Below are 8715 nucleotides of genomic sequence, written 5' to 3' on the forward strand. Positions count from 1 at the left end.
TTATATAAAATATAATCTTCCTCATCTTTTCCTAGAACCTTACCAGCTCCCCTCTTCCAATTTTATACACTCTCTCTCTCTCTCTCTCTCTCTCTCTCTCTCTCTTGTTCGCTTAAGAAGCTGACATGTAGAAAAGGCAAGCAAACAGGAATAAAACAAACTGGGTGGTGGTGGTGCACGCCTTTAGTCCCAGCACTTGGGAGGCTGAGGCAGGTGGATTTCTGAGTTCGAGGCTAGCCTGGTCTACAGAGTGTGTTCCAGGACAGCCAGGGCTACACATAGAAACGCTGTCTCGAAAAACAAACAAACAAACAAACAAACAAACAAACAAACAAACGAATAAAACAAAATGAACAAACTAAAAAGAAAAAAGAAAAAGGGAAACACACACACACACGTCCAATAAGAACAAAATGGGGAACCATAATATACAAGCAAAAGACCAGTCAAGTTAAGAAAAACAAAACAAAACACCCCCCCCCCCATGATTGAGTTTATTTTGTGTCGACCATCTATGGCTGAGCATGGGGATTATCCTCAAGATGAGTTATATCTCCATTGAGATTCTATTGGGGAAAACTAAATTTTCCTGTGGCAGTGGTTGTTTATTGAAGATAGTTTCTTAGTTGGGGATGAAACATGTGTCTACTTCCCCTCTCAGCGCTTGGACTCCATCTGGTTTGGATCTTGCAGGCCCTAGCCACGCTGTTACAGTCTCTGAGAGTTCAATATGTGTCAGTTCAGGAGTGTCTGGAAGACACTACTTGTCTTGGTGTTATCTAGTCCCTCTGGTTCTTAAAGTTTTCCCACCTCCTTCCTTTGCAGATTTGAGTCTTGAGGGTTTTTTCATTTATGATCGAACGATCCAAGGTTTATCATTCTCTGTACATTGTCCAGTTGTGGGTCTTTGTGTAAGTTCCCATCTCCTGCAGGAGAAAGCTCCTCTGAGGAAGGCTAAGATCTATGATCTGAGACACGGATCTATGGCTATAGCAGAATGTCATTAGAAGTAATTTTATGCTATGTTCCTTTAGCAGAACAGAGGTGTTTGGTTTTACCCTAGATCCATGGCCTATCTAATCTCAGGTTCTTGGCCACCTAAGTAGTGTCAGGCATGTGTTCCATATCATGGGACGGACCTTAAATCTAATCAGAGAGTGTGTGGCTCTTCCCACAATGTTTGTGGCGCCAGCATAGCACCAGTATATTATGCAGTCAGGTCACCGTTGTAGACTGAAGGGTTTGTAGCAGGGATGTAGTGACTTTCTCCCCTGTAGTGTGCAGAGTATCTTCCAGTGCCACGAACACTAGTCAGTAAGGGGGAGGCTCCAGTTGGGAATCAGCTTGGTTTCTCTGCGTTCAAATGAGATAGATGAGTGTTACCTTCAGCAATAAGGCCTTGCCAGTTTGTGGAAATCAACCAATAGACTCATATTTGGGTTTTTATGTGTATGTTGGGGAACTGAACTCAGATCATCATGTTTGGTGTCATTATCTTACTAAGCAATCGCTCTGCCCCTTGGTACTCTTATTTTGATGCGATGAGTTCATCTTATTTTAGACAGAATGATTCTTGGTTATCCTGTGAATGGGTGGTATTGTATATGTTTTTAAAAATAAGATCTATTTGCTTTATTTATTGTATGCATCTGTGCCTGCATGAATTTTTATATGCACTGCATGCGTGCAGATACTCCAGAGGCCAGAAGGCACCAGATGACCTGGAACTGGAATTACACTGGCAGTTATAAGCCACCTGAGGTGAGAGCTGTGAACTGAACCTCGGCATCAAAATAAGAGTACCAAGGGACTTGGGAGGCAGAGGCAGGCGGATCTCTGTGAGTTCAAGGCCAGCCTGCTCTACAAAGAGAGTTCTAGGACAGTCAGGCCAAAGCAGAGAAACCCTGTATTGAAACAACACAACACAACACAACACAACACAAAACAAAACAAAACAAAACAAAACAAAACAAAACAAAAAGAGTCTAGTATCAGTTTAGATTTCAGTCTTTACTAACTTTCATTTGTTGCTGCAGATATCTTGGGATATCAGTTGCTTTGCAGTCTGATTAGATATAAGGTAAGAGTAAGGCTGAGTTTGACCTAAAATGTGTCCTGCCTACAACATATGCAGGGACAAAGATGGAGCAGACACTGAGGAAATGGTCAAACAATGATGGCCCCAAATTGAGACCCATCCCATGGGCAAGAGTCAATCCCTGACACTACTAACCATATTTTGCTATGCTTGCAGTCAGGATCTTAGCATAACTGTCCTCTGAGAGGCTCCACCCAGTAGCTGATGGGAACAGATGAGGAGACTCACAGCTCAGGGACTCTTATGGAAGAGTTGGGGGAAGGACTGAGGGTTTCTAATGGGATAGGAAATCCATAGGAAGACTGAGAGCCAACTAACTGGACCCTTGGAGGCTCCCAGAGACTGAACCACCAGCCAAAGAGCTAGTAGCATGGGCTATACATAGACTCTCCGCAATATGTAGCAGAATGTGCAGCTTGGTGTTCATGTGTGTCCCCCAACAACTGGAGTGGGGGCTGTACCTGAATCTGTTTTTTTTTTTTTTTTTTTTTTTTTGAGACAGGGTTTCTCTGTGTAGCCCTGGCTGTCCTGGAACTCACTTTGTAAACCAGGCTGGCCTTGAACTCAGAAATCCTCCTGCCTCTGCCTCCCGAGTGCTAGGATTTAATCCTAAAAATTATTTAAGTTTTTAAGAGCTCCCATATGTATGTATATTATATACTCGGCCGGCTTTGCAGAGTGGAGGCAGACTGCTAGTCTTAGAAGCAACCACAAGGTGGTGCTATGTACTCAGCGATGAGAGTCTTGCTTTCAGTGACTGTCCTCTTTTTTTGTCACCAATTATCAGTTTAGTAAAGCAATTTCTCAGTCTCTTTCTAGCCCATAATTTTCCTTAGTCAAACAGTTTCAGTCTTTCTTTCTCGTGTCATCTTTGCAGAGTGACATGTTTAAGGAAGAGTCATGCATAAGGCTGAGGTTAATTCAACGCCTCCTGGTTTTATGCCTGTACTACCCAAAGAGAAAATAGTATGACAAGATTATTCCTTTTCTCTGTCAAAGTCATAACATGATACTGTGTCGTGACAGTGTGCTGTAACTACCTTTCAAGAAAGAAAAAGTACGTCAAAACCTTGAACAGGGTAGAGGGGTGTGAGATTGATTTTGGGGGTCACTGGGGATCTATGCTGGGATCTGGATCCTGTGCATCCTCAAAACCATCAGCTAATTTGCTTGTTGGCAAATCTCCTTTTTAAAGGGCTCACCCAGTTTCAAAGCTACAAGATACTGGGGTTAGCAGTTCCCGAAACCTGAGGTCCTTGAAGAAGGGAAGATGTCAGTCATAGCAGGGTCTTCTGGGCCTTATCCTGACAGGTCTGAGTCCCTGAGGCAGGTTTACAAGGCAGTGCTGCAAACTTGCACTGGAGAAAGGATGAGGCTGAGTACCAGGACATGGCCACTAGAGGTCAGCATCACCAAGCAGTCATAGGCACTGAAGATGCCCCCCCAGGCTCTGCAGGGTGTTCTAGCAGAGTTCATCTATATCCAGTGCCTTATTCTATCTGACCAACCACAGCAGCCCAGAGGAGCTGCAAGAGGAGCTGCAAGCTGGGCATAATGTAGCACCAGTATCCTGTCTTTTTGACAAGATACATTAAAATTGTGTACCTGTGATCTTGGAAGTGCCTGGGAATTGATGATGGACAACTCACAAGTGGAGCCTTCAGATATGCAGGGGCAATTGGCACAGAGTGATGCGTCAGCATACTGGGCAGAGCTGGGTAAAGTATTGCATACTTGCAATCCCAGGACTCTGGAGGTTGAGGCAAAAGGATCACTTCAGATCCAAGGCTAACCTTGGCTATGTAATGAGCTTGCCACAAACAAACAAATGAACAAACAAATAAACAGCAAGCAAGCAATGAAGCAACAACAGAAACAGCCATGGGAAGACAGACGATACCTCTTTGTTTTTATTTTATTTTATTTTATTTTATTTTATTTTATTTTATTTTATTTTTGAGACAGGTTCTCATGTAGCCCAGGCTGGGCTTGAACTCTTCATCTTACTGCCTCTACCTTCCAAGTGCTGGGTTGTAGGCATGTGCTACCATGCCTGACTAAGGGCTAAATATTTTGTGCAGAAGGAAATTAGGATGGGAAGTGTCATTAAGAAAAGAAAAGCAGGATTTAAAAATACTGTGGCTTTGTGAGTTGCTTATGACCATGAATGATACTGCTTGATGGTTATGACTGTAGACCTTGGGACAAACAGTCTCCAATTTGAATCCCATTCTAGTACTTGGAAGTGGAGGGACTTAAGTACGCGTCTTCATCTCTGTTCCCCAGTTTGTGAAATTATAACTTGGGAAGACCGTCATTTCAGAATCATTCCTGACTCTCCCATAGGGTCGCTGTGAGGATGAAGTAACAGCACTGTAGCAGGAAGTGTTTACCGTGTGCTCACTCTGCGAAGGTAGAAGACCTAGCTCTCATTTTTAAAAAGATTTATTTATTTATTTCGTGTATGTGAGTACACTGTCGCTGTCTTCAGACACACTAGAATTGGGCATTAGATCCCCATTACAGATGGTTGTGAACCACCATGTGAGAATTGAACTCAGGACCTCTGGAAGAGCAGTCAGTGCTCTTAACCGCTGAGTCATTTCTTCAGCCCTTAAGCCCTCATTTTTAGCATTTCATAATTCTGACAACCAGTGCGTTCCATTTTGCAGCTGCTTAAACTGAGGTGTGGCTACATCAACACACCTGGGTATGAGCTAGTCGATTTCCTATCCGGAATCAGCTTAGCTGTTTTAATTATTACCCTATTTTCATTGAACAAACATTCAACAGTGGGCTGGGGAGATGACCCAGTAGGTAACGCGGTTGCTGTACCAGCCCGAGGACTTGGGTTGCGACCCCTGAGCTCATGGAAAAACCAGGATTGTGGGTGTATGCCTGGTACTGCAGGGCTGATGGGGGCAGAGACATGTGGACCCAGGTGCTTTCAAGCCAGACAGCTTAGTCAAAATGGCAAGCTCCAGGTTCAGTGGCAGATACTGTCTAAAAAAATAACACGAATAATCTCACTTAATATTATACTTTCCAGTATACCATCCAGTGATTCCCCGAGAAATTTCATTTTCTTTATAGTTGAATTCAATTCTGTTGTGTATCTGTACCCTAGTGGATGGAACCTAGGCGGACTCCATTTTCGAACAATAGTAACTAGGCACAGACAATTAAGTGTCTCTGAGGTGGGCTATGCCCAGGAATGGAATATTTGGGTCATGTGGTAGTTCTAACTCTAGCACTTTGAGGAACCTTCTGCACTAGTACCCACAATGGCTACCCCAGTGAATAAGTGTTCTTTCTCCATAGCCTCCCCAATACCTACTGTTAGCTTTCTTGTTAATAGTCATTATGCCTAGGGTACCTTAAAGTAGATTTAATTCACATTTCCCTGACTAATCGGGAAAAATTCATTTATTTATGTATGAGTACACTGTCACTCTCTTCAGCCACACCAGAAGAGGGCGCCAGATCCCATTACAGATGGTTGTGAGCCACCATGTGGTTGCTGGGAATTGAACTCAGGACCTCTGGAAGTGCAGTCAGTGCTCTCCAGCCCCTCTCTGAGACTTCCTTGCAGATCTTCTTCAGTAAAGCCGTAGCCCCTCACTTCTGGGTGCCCAAGCAGCATGCTGGGTTGAAAAAATATACTTCCTTGGAAACATAACACTCAGGTTGCTGGAGTCAAAGTCAAGATCTTTATCTTTAAAAAAATTATTTTAAAAATTATGTGTAGGTGCCTGCATGTGGCTATGTACATGTGAGCGCAGATGCCCCACAGAGGCAGGAGGTGTTAAATTCCCATGGAGCTGGAATCTTAGCATGTTGTGAGCCACCTTACATGGGTGCTGGGAACTGAACTCATGTCCTCTGCAAGAGCAGTAAGTACTCTTAGCCACTGAACCATCTTTCTAGTCCCCTGAAGTCAAGGACTTTCCACTACTCAGAAGCCACATGATCCTGAACCAGTGATGTAGCCCTCTGCATCTCAGTTTACCAACCTGTAAAGTACATGTAACTTGATAGCATTTAACAGTTATTTAAGTTTTACTGTATTTTATATATGTAGGTATGTGTTTTGCCTGCACATATGTGCGTACACCATGGGCATGCTGTGAGCAAGAGGAGGGAGTCAGGACCTTGGGACTATCGTTATAGATACTTGTGAGCCACCATATGGGTGTGAGAATCCAACCCAGTTCTCTGGAAGAACAGCCAGTGCTCTTAACAGCTTAGCCATCTCCCCAGCTTCACTTTGTATTATTTAAAAGATAGACTTGGTTGGGAGCTAGTTCAGTTGGTATGTGCTCACTGGGTAAGCGTGAAGACCCGAGTTTGATGTGAGAGCACATGTCAGATATTCCAGACATGGTGCTGCATGCCTGCTGGGAAGGTAGAGAGACAGGTGGATCTTTGAGGCTCCTTAGCCAGCTTAGCTGAATAAGTAAGGCCTAGGCTAGTGACAGATACTGTTTTTTTTTTTTTTTTTAAAAAGGCACGTGCAAGATGGGTAATATCTTGAACCTCAAGGTTTGACATCTGGCTTTCATGTACATTTGCACACACATGCATGTGAACCCACATATGCAGCTACATGCACACACATATATGCACCCACACACCCCCACACAACACAAAACAAATTAGACTGAAAAAAAAAATAAGTGACTGATAATAAACTTAGTGTATCAGGATGTAAGACTTGGCTGTCACCAGTAGCGGCACTCTGGCTTAGAGAGGGAAGAAATCACTTCTCTCTGATTCAGCTTCATGACAAATTATCCATGATTCCAAGATCCAAACTGCATCCTCTCCTAAATATTGGTCTCAATCTGGAAAACTGTACCTGATTGTTACGAGCCCCCTCATTCTAAGCTACTACCAGAGACTGAAGCTGGTGTCTGACCTTTGTCTCAGCTTTGTCCAATACGAGTATTACACAGGCCATATAACTGTCCAATAGGAGTACTACACAGGCCACATAACTGATTTTGCATGTGTAAGCAGTTGATGAGGAAAGTAGAAAAAAAAGTGAACCTTATTTTTATTTGTCCTAGCCTATCCAGATTATTATTATTTTTACAAGGAACCTGTGTGAACCTTTCTTTTTCTTTTTCTATTTCTCTTTCTTTTTTTTAAATTATTTTTTATTTCTTTTTATTAGATTTTTAAATTTACATTTCAAATGTTATCCCCTTTCCTGGTCTCCCATCTGAAAACCCCCTCTTCCCTCTCCCCTCCCCCTGCTCATCAACCCACCCACTCCTGCTTCCTGGCCCTGGCATTCCCCTATGCTGGGGCATAGAACCTTCACAGGACCAAGGGCCTCTCCTCCCATTGATGACTGACTAGGCCATCCTCTGCTACATATACAACTAGAGCCATGAGTCCCACCATGTGATTTCTTTGGTTGGTGGTTTAGTCCCTGGGAGCTCTGGGGGTACTGGTTGGTTCCTATTGCTGTTCTTCCTATGGGGCTGCAAACCCCTTCAGCTCTTTGTGTCCTTTCTCTAGCTCCTCCATTGGAGACCCTGTGCTCTGTCCAATGGGTGCCTGTGAGCATCCACTCCTGTATCTGTCAGGCACTGGCAGAGTCTCTGTGTGAACCTTTCTGATGAGGCATGATCACTTCTTTTTCTTACTTGGCATCCTTGACACTTAGCGTGTATTTTACCCTCACAACTCTGACTGTTTGGTAGGCCAGATTTCCATGCTCGTTTCTCTGTGCAGTGAGGGCGACAGTGCAGGGATAAGCTGCATCTTATTTGGGATGAAAAGATCAACTTTGCAGCCTTATCTAACTTTATTCCCATATTCATTAGCATATATATAGATTATAAAACTTTATAAGGTATAAGTAAGGAATGTCACAGTGATATTTCTGTATGTGCATACAGTTTCCTAACGTACTTTGATCACAATCACCCCTCTTTGGTCTTTCTCATCCTCTGGGTTCCTCATCTTTTTCGCTTTCACATCCCTAATGTTTTTTTTCTCTCTTTTCCAAGCCCTGCCCCTCACTTAAATCTCTCACGTGGGAGAAAACACCATGTCTGTCTTCATGAAACCGGCTTATTATTCTCGATAGGATGACGTCAAGTTCCACCCATTTAGCTTCAAAGGACATCATTTTATTCTTTATGGTTGAATAAAATTTCACTGTGGATATATACCATATTTCTTTATCTACTCATGAGTCATTGCTGGGCACCTGACCGTCTCTATACCTTGGCGATTTTGAGTTTGGCAACATGGTCTTGACATTTTAAGCTCTTTTTTCTGTGGCCCCATAACTTGGCCCACAAGGCCCTCAGCATTTTCAGAACGTGATAATACTTTACCCTCACATTCTTATCAACTCTGATCTCCAGTCCCAGGTGATAAAGATAGACACGTAGTCTCTCAAATCACTCCCACCTTATAGACGAGGAAACTGAGTCTTGCAATGGTTAGATTTTTAAGACTTCAAGTAGCAGCACAGGCTCCAACCTCTTTCCTTTGAACCCTGCTTTATTGATGGTGACCCTGTGGGAAGTGGTGGGCTGCCCAGACTAGAATGAGAATGGGCTGTCAAGGCCAAGAGTGAACATCTGGTCAATGGAGGT

The sequence above is a fragment of the Mus caroli genome, chromosome 2, assembly GCF_900094665.2.
Source record: "Mus caroli chromosome 2, CAROLI_EIJ_v1.1, whole genome shotgun sequence".
NCBI lineage: Eukaryota > Metazoa > Chordata > Mammalia > Rodentia > Muridae > Mus > Mus caroli.